Source organism: Mastomys coucha, unplaced genomic scaffold, assembly GCF_008632895.1.
Source record: "Mastomys coucha isolate ucsf_1 unplaced genomic scaffold, UCSF_Mcou_1 pScaffold2, whole genome shotgun sequence".
Lineage (NCBI taxonomy): Eukaryota > Metazoa > Chordata > Mammalia > Rodentia > Muridae > Mastomys > Mastomys coucha.
The window spans coordinates 13,027,187-13,039,253 of NW_022196902.1; positions in this window are offsets into that span (position 1 = coordinate 13,027,187).

Below are 12,067 nucleotides of genomic sequence, written 5' to 3' on the forward strand. Positions count from 1 at the left end.
TTTATAGTTTTTTTCAAGACAGGCATTTAAAACTGACTGATTTTTTTGAACCATTATAAAATTGGTAAACACTAAGAAAGTAAAAGTGCAAAAGGTGAAATACATATCAAAGCTTGATTGTTAACTATACAAGATATATTAAAATAACTAGCTCCTTGAGAGCATTGAAAACTAAATTTCACTGAACAAAAGATAACCCACACATTTTCTTTAGGAATCCTCTACTGATTAAAAACAAATCATTATTTTCAGGCTATTTTCTTAAGTATTCAGTCATAAATCATCATTTGGAATTAAACGTTTTAAGACTACTGGTTAGATCTCCATAGCTTTGTTCTCTGAAATGTGTTCCCAGTGTTTGGCACAGTACTCTGCATGAAGTAGATGACCCATATGTAGCTGTGTAATGACTGAACTCATGAATAAATGACGGTGGAGAATGGATATGAACATCAAACACTTTAGTTCAGAGACCGAAAGAAGATTCTACAAACACATAAAATGTCACTCCAGAGGTTCAGTTGCACTAGGAGTCTAGCTTATATGAACCTAGAGGAAAGAAATCACATATGTTATTGAACAGCTAAGTCATGAATGAGGCAGGAGATGGTTCACCTAATAAAGTGCTTGTCTTGAAAGCACAAGTTCCTATTACCCATAAACAAAGCCAGTCATGGTGGTACACACTTGTAATACCAGCTGTAGGGAGACAGAAACAGGTAGATGTGGCTTCGCTGGCTCCCATCAGGGAACCTGTCTGCTGTCCCCTCTATCAGTGTTTGCTACGTGTGCTGTCTATCATCCAAGGACGTTGTCTCCATGGAGTCTCCCAGAAGTCCCAGGAGCTTCTGGCTCCTGGCTTTACACCACATCATCTCCCTTGAATGGTTTCTTGTGTGCAGAGTGTTCCTCACTCTTGCTCTTTTCAGTGGCAGCTCTTTCACCCCGATAAAGTCAATATACTGTCGAGAGCTTCTTTCTCGGGTATTTCTCTTCCTTTCCTGCTTTGTCCATTTTTTGGTCACTAGCCTGCAAGGCTGCTATATATTTCTTATTGATTTTCTGGGCACCCTTCTTGTGTATCATCCTTTATGATAAAGGCCATGTGAAAATTCCATCTCCTACTAGACAATAATTCCTTTAACCCAAGGCAGGGTTAACATTAAATTCACAATGGAAACATTTCACAGGTGATATTAGAATAGCTAGGATATTGAAGGTTATTGAGACTCTTACATGGAGATAAACGATCCAGTATCATTTGCTGTATAGCTTGGATCTTACCCTTCCTTGAACATCTGTAGTTCCCTACACAAGACATGCACTCAATTAATTATTCAGTACTTTTTTCAAAACCTGTTCTCATATCTTAAACATAGCATCAGATGGAAGAGATAGCCTTTTGTATCTGCTGATAATATGTAACCTCAGCATGTACTGCATCTGTCTCCATGGATACCAAATTTCTGTGAATGATGCTTAGAGTTTAAAAAAAAAAAACCTCTGTGAGGGAAACTGCATTGTGCTCATTCTTTGGACTCATGTTCTTGCCTTTCTGCTCCTCCCCCATTCATTTTCCATCTAGGGTTATAGATTGCAAGCATCTAGCATTCTATAGAAAGGTGCAATAGAAAACCCTTGCATTTAGGATCATGAGATATTTAGTTTGTTTCTTGTTAACTGAGCGGTGAACATCAGGCACAGACATTAAGACTGCTGCAGGAAATAAGAAGATAAATCCTAAACCTAATTTTTCCCAAATCGTGACTTGAAATCTCACCCCCAAAGGGCTGTAAACCTGGGACCAGCAAGAGCAACAATGGAAGGGGTTTTTCTAGAACAGATTTCTTTTTTATAAAACTAAATTGCGATGATCAGGCTTCCCAGAGTTCCAAGCAGTCAGAGCTCCTCATTGTGGGCTGGAACATCACTAGCTTGGCAAATCCCTGTTTACTACATTGTGCTGGCTAAAACACCTGTGACCATTTGCTCTTGTTATTAAATAAGAAGACAGTAAATAAAGCTTATTATTCCAAGAAAAGTAAAATGATGTGAAAGGGTTCCAAACAGTATGACAAGCAGTGTAAGATGTATTTCAGACAAAATCTCTCAAATCTGAATCCATTAAGGAAAAGCAAAGGAAAGTATTCACGATGGTTTTATAAAAACCCAGAGCTACCTTCCTGCTTAATGCTTTACTTGTTTGCTGATTTGTGTCCTCTGTTTTAATGTCTAACCTTGCTCTAAGAGCAATAGGCACACTCCAATTAATGGCTTATGCATTCTTCTCTTGGCTGTTTGCTCCTTCTGAACCTAATTAGGGAAGACTCGACCACTGGGTGAGGAATCAAGTGGGAAGACCTTATCTCAAGAGATGGAGAGGCAGGAGCAGGGTACCAAAGAGACTAAAATAAAAAGATGGCTATCAGGGGAGCAACCATGGGAACCAGTGGGCCACTTGCAGTTGTGACCTAGAACATGGTCCAGAGATTATGCCTTGGCTGCTCTGGTCAGAGTAAAGATATACAGGATTCCCTGGCAGGACTCTAAAGGATTGCCAGAAGGAACAGGCAGCCTGTCGGAGACTTGGTGTTCCTTAGTGATGAGAAGTTGTGTTAGGGCTAGAAACAGAGCCCAATACTTACTATCTATAGCTTCCACGGCCCAGTTTTCTTCCTTTCTCTCACTAAAATACTAAGTTTGGGATTAAAGGATTTTCCCCCATTAAAAAAGAAGCCATCTCCATATTAAACATCATGCTATTCCCCATGACAGATATAACTGTAGGTAAGAATGGCTAAAAATTGCTCTCCTCCAGAGAGCTGTCAGAGTCAGGCTCCCTCCCACATAGCAGGGGTGGGAGAGGTAGAGCCAGCAGACAAGAGTTTCAGAGAATATTCACGCTCATGACATCTCCTTTGACATTCTGAAGCAAATCTAATGAGTCACTCATTCCTCCCCTTTGTCTTCCAAGTTAGGCAAAAACATAAGTTCAAGTGAGTATCAGGCATGTCTGAGAGACAAAAGCTTCCTTCTGATCCTCAGTGTAAAGTTAGGAAAACACTTTCCTGACAGGCAGAAAACGTTACTAAACAAAATGGAGGAAGCCATCAGTGTGGGCATATTCTGGCTTCAATATTAGCACGCCTGCTAAGTAAAGGAATGGGCTGCTATGCATCGCAATGATGAGAATATTCGTTGAAAAGGAAGAGGTTTTGAGTTGGATAATATCAACTAATTATATCCTGGAAAAATATCTGTCAACTCAGACGAGAACAATTCAAAGAAACACTCAGAGAAGCAGATGGAGGCAAACAGCAAACTATTATTGATGTCAGTGAGAACTTCAGACTGTAGTCTTCTAACTGAGCAACAGCTCTGGGCTGCCAGCCTCCAGTGGAAGGTGATGTCACAGTTTTATCTGGCGTCCTATGAATAGCGTAATTTGTTCTATTACCTTTTCCTCTCCAAAGCTTCGTTTTCAAACCTATCAGCTTTCAAGAACACTAGGAAGACAACTCTGTCTGTTTTCACCTGTTGCCCTTCGCTCGGTGGTCTGCCCTTCTGTTCTCTTTACAGATGGTAGGCAGATGATTGACAAGAACTTTAACACTCATTTCTCCAATGAGTATTAAAGTAAGATCTTTGGGAGCAGTCATACTAAGATTCTTTTTTCTGTAGCTAAAAATATTTTAAATAAGTAAATGACATTTTGAGAAACTTTGAAAACAAAGCTTAGTAGACACGCAGACTCTGGTCAACACCAGAAGGACATAAAGGTTGATGCGTCTCAGCTTCCTTCTTACTTGGAATTGGGAGATAAACAGAATTACTGAATTTGGATGAATGATGTCCTCCTGGCTACTTGTCAGTTCTGCTCTAGATTAGTATAGACATGCAAACATGAAGGATGAGCGCAAACTCTTAAGCATGTTTTAGTGGTCCATCACAGGAGGATGCTGGCAGAGACCTTAGTCTTCCAAAGTTATTTATTATAGGAGAGAAACAATCAGGTAAATCCACACAGTTTCTGGAGGGTATTTCTACCTTGGTTCTTTCTCTGCCCCCCTCCCAAGGCCAGTACAGAGGAGGGGTGAGATGCCGTACTTCACTCCTTCACAGCAGGCTCTGCAGTTCCTGCTGGTGAGGTGGCTCTTCTCAAACCAAACGCTTATCACAAAGTGAGCACACAGTCTACAACTGATATCCTCTGGGTTCTAGGTCACCGGTCACTCAGATAATGGGGGTAGGAAAGGCCTCCCAAAGAAACAGTCCTTAGTCCATGCCTGGGAACCAAACAAAGTAGAAAGAAAATTAGTTCCAGACCTTTAGAGGGCCACCAGTTCAGAAGGCAATGTGCCAAGTTTCGAATTGTTGGGGTCCTGCCGACCTTTAAGGGTGTGCACAAGGAAGACATTGTTCTAAATCAGACCTAGCACCAGAAAAGAGAGTACAGGGCAGAGCGGTGCCTGTGGGCAGACTTTCTCCACTGTCTAAACTGCTGTTTCCTCCTTGGTTTGGGACGTCTTCTGATCCTCTCAGTTTTGTCAAGCAGGGGTCCTCATCTCCTATGAAATGCATGATTCCCAGCGACATCCGCTGCATTTTTCCTAACAGTGGGAATCATTACAGGAACACCATTTAAGAGAGGGCTAGGAAGATAGCTTAGCAGATAAGGTGGCTTGCTTCCTGAGCATAGGGACCTGAGTTTGATCCCTGGAATCAAGTTAAAAAACAAAACAAAGAAACAAAACCCCAGCTGAGTGTACTGGCCCACGTGCCTTTAATCCTAGTGTTTGTGGAGGAGGGGTGGAGGGTGGGAGGTGGGAAGTAGGGTGGAGTTAGGTGGGTCCCTGGGGCTCTCTGTCCCTAAGTAACTTACTTGGTGAGATCCAGGCCTTTGAGAGATGGAGTCTCAAAAGAAGTGGATGGCACCACGCATGCGTACACACAGAGGGATCCAAGCGTTCGCAAAACTAGGAGAGACGGGGAGATATTTTAAACCTTCACGATCTATTCTTCTTAAGTTCAATTTCTCTCAAGAAGCATGGATTCTGCAATCACAAGAAAAAAAAGGAGCGTCTAGAAGGAACGAGTTAACTTTGCCATGGCACATAAAACCATTATTATGAGTCTAAGAATATTAAATATAACGCTTGTGGTTTGTTGAGTGCCGAGGGCAGTGATACAGCTTAATTGAGGACTTCCTGTGCTGTCTGGGACTGAGAATAAGGGCTTGTATTGTAGCCTTCCTTCCCTTCTCTTCCCCTCCCCCAAGGCCCAACATATCACTCAAACAAAATTAGTGTAATTAGGAAGTGACTAAAGGCAGAGGCCTCCTTCTCAGTTTTTTTTCCAATAAAAGTAAAGCAAGCAGGTTTATCTGGTCACTGGAATTAATTGAGTATTTCATTGTAGTTTTAAGGAACTTAAGTTATTTGAGACTCAGATGGCTCCAAATGCAAATGGATTCTTCCCAGAATGAGCGCATGCTTTACTTAAAAAAATGATCATTTTTTTTTTCCTCCCGAGCCTGGAAAGTAGGTGATTCCAAAGAATGCCTTTGTTTCTCTACTGACATGTGTTCTCGCTGTATTTCTCAATACAACTCACCCGTTTCCTACTTCAGTGGGCAAGAATTGGCCATGGGTGCTCCTTGGCAGGGCTGAAAATAATGAGCCTTGACTGGCAGTCTGCTGGGCTCTAGGCTTCCCTCCCCATACCACAGCCTCAAATGAGCAGGTCGCTGGGGGAGTGCCAGAATCACTAAAGGGCCCCAGAGGCACAGTGTCAAACCCATCAGTCCCACAGTGACAAGCACACCAAACAACGCAGCTTATGTATTTGAATTCAATTTAAAAGAACTTTTAAAATTGTTTTAAAGACAATAATGCACGTTTTCATGTTCTCCCCTTTTGGAATCAGTTCACATAAAGTACCTATGCAGCTCTTTGGAAAATGGCTGTTATTATTAACAAAACAAAACAAAACAAAACAAAACAAAACACATTACTCAGATAGTGTTTTTTTCTCAAGTCAGCAATATTAAACTTCTTTTCAAAACTTAAAATTCTCTCTCTTTTCTCTCCCTCCCTCATCCCCTCTCTGTTTTTCTCTCTTACTCTTAGTAGATTTACTTCAGTGAAGTATATGTGAGACATGGAAACAGTGGGTTGTACCTTCCAAACCTTGTGTGGCTAGCATGGAGGCTAAAACACTGTGCAAGGCAAGCTGGCCTGTTAATGAATATTTCCAATCTGTGGTACCCACTGGCTCATTCTCATTCATAAGAAATGGCTTTGAGGTCTTTGGGAGACAAATTAAAAAGTAAGATTTGCATTCTTGCTTTTTGCAGGTCTCTGAACTAAGTGTTCAGTCTAAGCTCACTGTACCTATGAAGGATCGATCACCCTGGCCAACGTAAAAACAGGAACTGGAGGCTGGGTGTGGGGGCAGTGAAGCTCTCACAAATCATAGCAAGCTCGGGCATGGATTGACACAAAGCTTGAATATCAGCTTCTTGCTGTGGCTCTTGTGTCATGCAGGAAGGAAGAGAATGAACACAGTCACAGCCATTGTGATGGTTTGTATGTGCTTGCCCAGGGACTGGCACTATTAGGAGGTGTGGCCTTGTTGGAGTAGGTGTGCCACTCTGGACATGAGCTTAAGATCCTCACCCCAGCTGCCTAGAAGTCAGTCTTCCTCTAGCAGCCTTCAGATGAAGATGTAAAATTCAGCTACTCCCTGTACCATGTGTGCCTGGATGCTGCCATGCTCCTGCCTTCATGATAATGGACTGAACCTCTGAACCTGTAAGCCAGCCCCACTTAAATGCTGTCTTTCATAAGACTTGCCTTGGTCATGGCGTCTGTTCACAGCAGTAAAACCCTCACTAACACAGCCATTCTGTATGGACTTGCTACAGAAGGTCCCCTCTGGGAGGACTAAACTAAATGCTGTGCTGGGTCACCTGAGCGCTCTGACCCAGTCCCACTGGAACATCTTAGATCGACTGTAACCTGGGTGCTGAAATCCTTCCTTGTCCTTCAAAGTTTCACCCAGCCAGCATCTAGATAGACCCAATCGAGAAGGATGCAGTGTGTGCTCTTTCCTGCATCTGATTGTTTCTGTCTACTGCTCTACAATCTTTATAATCGTCTCTAAGTCTTACATCATAACGTAAATGGCTAATCTTAGGCTACTTCACTGATAAACTAGTATGCATCCTGCTGGATCTTTCAGAGAAAGAGAAGTAGGTCAGCTCTGTTATGCTTCTGACTCAAGGTAGCTTAATAGAGATTTAAATCTGCCTCTTTTTTTTTTTTTTGAAGTTGACTATGGCTCTCTTCTTTAGTTCTGTATATACAACAAGAGTTCAGTGCATTGCTGCTCAATGAGGATTCCATAAAGACTTGTTGCATGAATGAGTGAGAATATAGCAGGTAAGCTATTGGTATGATATCATGTTCTAGAACATGACCAGAGAATATTATGGATAGATATGTGTGAACGGTGCAAAATTCATTTTTTTCCTCAGAAGATGGAGAATTGTCAATTGCTTCATTTTAATTTTCTAAAACAGATCTAAAACAATTTTTATACTTTGATGGAGCTGTACAAATGCAAGTGAGCCTTTGCTATTGGGAGCCTTTGCTGTCAGGGGAGAGGGGAGCTTTGCTGTTGGGAGACTTTGTTGTCGGGGGGGGGGTTGCTGTTGGGAGCCTTTGCTGTCAGGGGGGGCTTTGCTGTTGGGAGCCTTTGCTGTCAGGGGGGGCTTTGCTGTTGGGAGCCTCTGCTGTTGGGGGGGCTATTTTTGTTTATTTTCATACTGTCCCATCTTCATGTGCTTCTTCACGCTGTCAGTCATGGGACATTGTCATGAAAACAAAGCATATCCCAAGGTGTGTTTACAGAAATTCTAGAGGGCTCTCAAGAGGCATCGTGAACTCCTGGTGTGCGCATGGCTTCACAGCTCTTACACAGCTTCCAAGTTCCTCCAGCCTTAATTTGTTCTGGTCACTTTCTGTTTGTTTTTTTGCAGAAGGTTTTCATAACCAGTCCTGTAACTCATGTCAGCGAGGAGTCAAAAATATCCTCTCTGTGTGGTGTGCCAAGAAGGTGGTAACCACACAAAGACAAAATAGAGGACTTCTCTTGACCTTTAACATGGTAGAGTCAAGGCAGATTAGCTCTAGGGTAGCTGAAGATTTTGCAAGACAATACCATTTCATGCAGGCAAAGTTCAGTTTTCTGAAACCTTGCATATGGTAGTAAAGAGAGAATAAATATGATAAATATGACGCTGGACTTGGGGTTTGCTTCTGGCTTCTCCTGGTCATTTATGTAGAGTGAAAACAACACTGGCAAAAATGGAGCCACAATTATGTTTTGAGAAATAATCTATAGAGTGTGTGTGTACCGTGACACATACTTGCTATGTGAGAAAGGCAAACTCTACAGGAAAGATTTTACATTTACAGTGTCAATGTTCTACCTATGCCTCTCCTTCCTACCACCCAGCCACATTGACCCCCTAGTGGCCGCCAGACTTTGGCAATGTTTTTATGACATCCACCCATCAGTCAGGGCAGTAAAAAAGCTAGTCCAATCAGTCATTGACTTACTAAATTCAACAATTTGTGTGTGTGCCTGTCTGTTGTAGGCACTATGCATGTTAGTATGGATACATGCTCTCATACATGTACCTGTGGAAGCTAGAGTGAGAAATCAGGTACCTTCCTCCACCACCATCAGATATACTGCCTTGACAAAAGATAGATCGTCTCTCCATCCCTGAACCAGAGTTTACCATTTTGGCTAGACTAGCTGGCCAGAAATCTCTTAGGATCTGGGGCTCCAGACTCACACAGACAGGCCTGACTTCTTTTTTTTTTTTTTTTTTTTTTTTTTTTTGAGTGCTGAAGATTCCAAATCAAGCACTCATGTTTGCAGAATAAGTAATGGCCCAATTCAATAATTCAGTTAGTTATTTATGGAGCTGTTAGCATGTGTGGATATTGCCTATTGTTTTGTCCAGTAAGAGTAAACTGTTGCATCAAGACACTTGGGAACTGCAGAAGCCCACATAGGAACAAAAATAAGAGCCCGGCTAGATTCGGTGGCAAATGACAGGCCCAGGGGAGGGCAGGAAGCGCCCTCTCAGTGACAATGACAGCACTCAGGCTGAATGCAAACACTGAATTCCTGAGGTCTTGCCATTTCACTGTGTGCTGTCTCTCTCTTCTCTACAGTCACGAACATTAAAAAGAATTAGAAAGTTGGAAACAGAATTGCAGGTCTGTCTTTTATGGAACTAGACAGGCAGATGGCTCCGCCATGTTCTTTGCAACCTGGAGTGAAGGGTATGCTTCAAGGGTCAACTCATCCTCAGATAGCTGGGACAAGAGTCTGGGGGCTTCCACAGGAGGTGGTTCCAGGGAGCTAGTGTCCTTGATATGGAGAGGAAACATCTCTTTATTTCCTTGGCAACTACATCTTCTCAGGAGTCAAAAGACAGCCTTCTGATGAGCTTTTTTCATTTCTAGATAGGTATCTTAGAGAATTGTATATTCATAATACATAATTCATAATACATAGTACATAATTCAGCTTCTGGATCAATTATTGCAAAATGTGACACTGAGGAGGAAATTTCCAGGCCACGCTGTTTTAGGCCAGTTAACAGCTCTACTCTCTCCACACACAGTCTCCTACACAGAGAATACAAAGTTGCGCATTCTCTGTCTCCCGGAGGATTTAGCTGTTGGAGTTGCTCTTGAAGGGAGCAAGTGCCACAGATGAGTTCTAATTTATTTACTTGGGAACATTTCTTGCTCTGAACTAAGTTTGAGTTCTGAAAACAAATCCTTTTATATCATGAGACAAAGCAGGGAAAGGGATTGTTTGAATGGTTTTTATTTCTTTTTTGAGAGAGCAATCTTTCTCCGCCTCTTTGTGTGTGTGTGTGTGTGTTGTATTCTGTGTACACATCATTGTGGTGGTATATGCAGGTGTGTGTGCGCATGTCAGGGACAGTGGGTAACATCTGTTGCTTCTCTTGATTGCTTTCCACCTTGATTTTTTTGAGACACTATCTCACCAAATGTGAACCAGAGCACCCCAGGGATTCTCTTACCTCTGCCTGCCTCTGTGGGGTTACAAATATATGTGACACACTTGGCTTAACACATGAGTCCTGGAAATCTAAACTGGGGTACTCATGCTAGCTAAGTGGACAGTCTACCACCAACCATTTCCCCAGACCCCCACAATGGATATAGCCTAAATTACTAATTTTTCCAGAAATTCATAATCAAATGCTTGAATCTTCTTGATGTAGGATGGTGGAAGGAAGTTGTTCACTTTGGAACTGCCATTTAATAAAATATTGAGAAAATAAAATTGAGAAACTTTATACTTGCATGCTAGCTCCTGATGATTTTTTTTCTTTTGAAGAAGAAAATGATCTAGGATAGGTTAATTTTCTGGGAAAAGACAGCTTGACATGGAAGTGTGTGTGTGTGTGTGTGTGTGTGTGTGTGTGTGTGTAGTTGGGGGTGGGGACAGATCTGAGCGACCTGAGAAAAAACAGGAACAAGGAAAAGAGAGCTGAGGAAAAGAATATGGTTGTGTGGATTTATTTTTGTAAAATTGAGTGTTCGGTGTTCTCTGTGAAATATTATTCATATTTTGGACCTGGGCTCTCATGGTGTTTGTTACAGTTACTTCAGCCTGTATTTGATGCAAAATACTGACAAGCTAAGCCCTCTGCTGAATGAGGCATTCCCACAGCCTGAATAGAACATGTTAATAGTTGATGAAGCTGGGAAGAGAATGTGAGGACTCTTCTGGTAACTTCCGCTACATATTTTTATGAGTCTGAAATGATCAAAAAATATGGGCAGTGGGAGGAAGGATAATAATATGATCAAAAGAGAGTGTATGAAAAAAATTAAAAGCTAATAAAAAAGGCAGTTAAATTCCCACAGGAACTAGGGTAGCCAAGATGTCCATCAGTGTTTGCTTGACTACAAATGGGGTCCTTTGACTCTGTCTACCTGTGAGAACACAAGGAGCCTCTCTCATACGTAGACCTCAGGAGCAGTTCGACCTGGAGGCTCCTGATTCTAAATCAAGACCTGCAGTTACTCCCATGACTAATTCTTCTTACAGATGCCCGCCACCACTCACTATTGGAGTACATTCACCTCCTCCGAGTATTTCCTTTTCATCTTCTCTGTTACGAGTTATCTATCACCATGCAGCAAATTTTCCACCTATGTGTACAATGGCTTAAAACAACAGCAAACCGTTGATTATCTTTCTGGATCACAAACTCCGGGTGGCCTGACAGGCGGTTCTGGCTCAGCACCCTTAAGGGTTTAGTCAAGACAGGGTCATCAGGAGATCTGATTGGAACTGCAGGCCCTGTGCTCATGGACACAGCTACCAATATGAGGTGTGTTGTTGGCCCCCCTGGTACACCATGCTCTATGCTCCCCCTGGTACACCATGTATGTCTTTCATACATGGTCAAAGCCAAGGCTACTAATCCAGTCTAAATTTTATGTCCCACGGCTTCTGACATGTCTTCCTCAGACTCCATTTTCATCCAAGTCAAGTTCAAAATAGTGAAAGAGCTTGAGTACCTGCTTTGAGGCCTAGGAAGATTAAGGATTTTTGATGTGGGGGCTCCTGGCATTAACACTAGATGCCATTCCAAAGAAACATGTGCCCTGGAGGGGAGAGTGGTGGATGGGGTGACACAGCAATCCTTTAAAGAGTTTCTAGAAAAGAGTAATGACATTGAATACTAGAGGTAGAAGCAGCATTCTATGTCCACACACATTGCTGCCTCTCCACTTAAAACCAAGACAGCGGTGATAATGTTTATGTAGAAACCACCCTCTCCACTTAAAACCGAGACAGTGGTGATAATGTTTATGTGGAAACCACCCTTTTTTGGCTACCCACTAATTTTTGAGAATATTCACAGTCGTAATTGGCTTTAATGTGTTCTAATTAGAGCAAGGTGGTTAATGGATCTGTTCTAAGTTTTTTTTTTTTT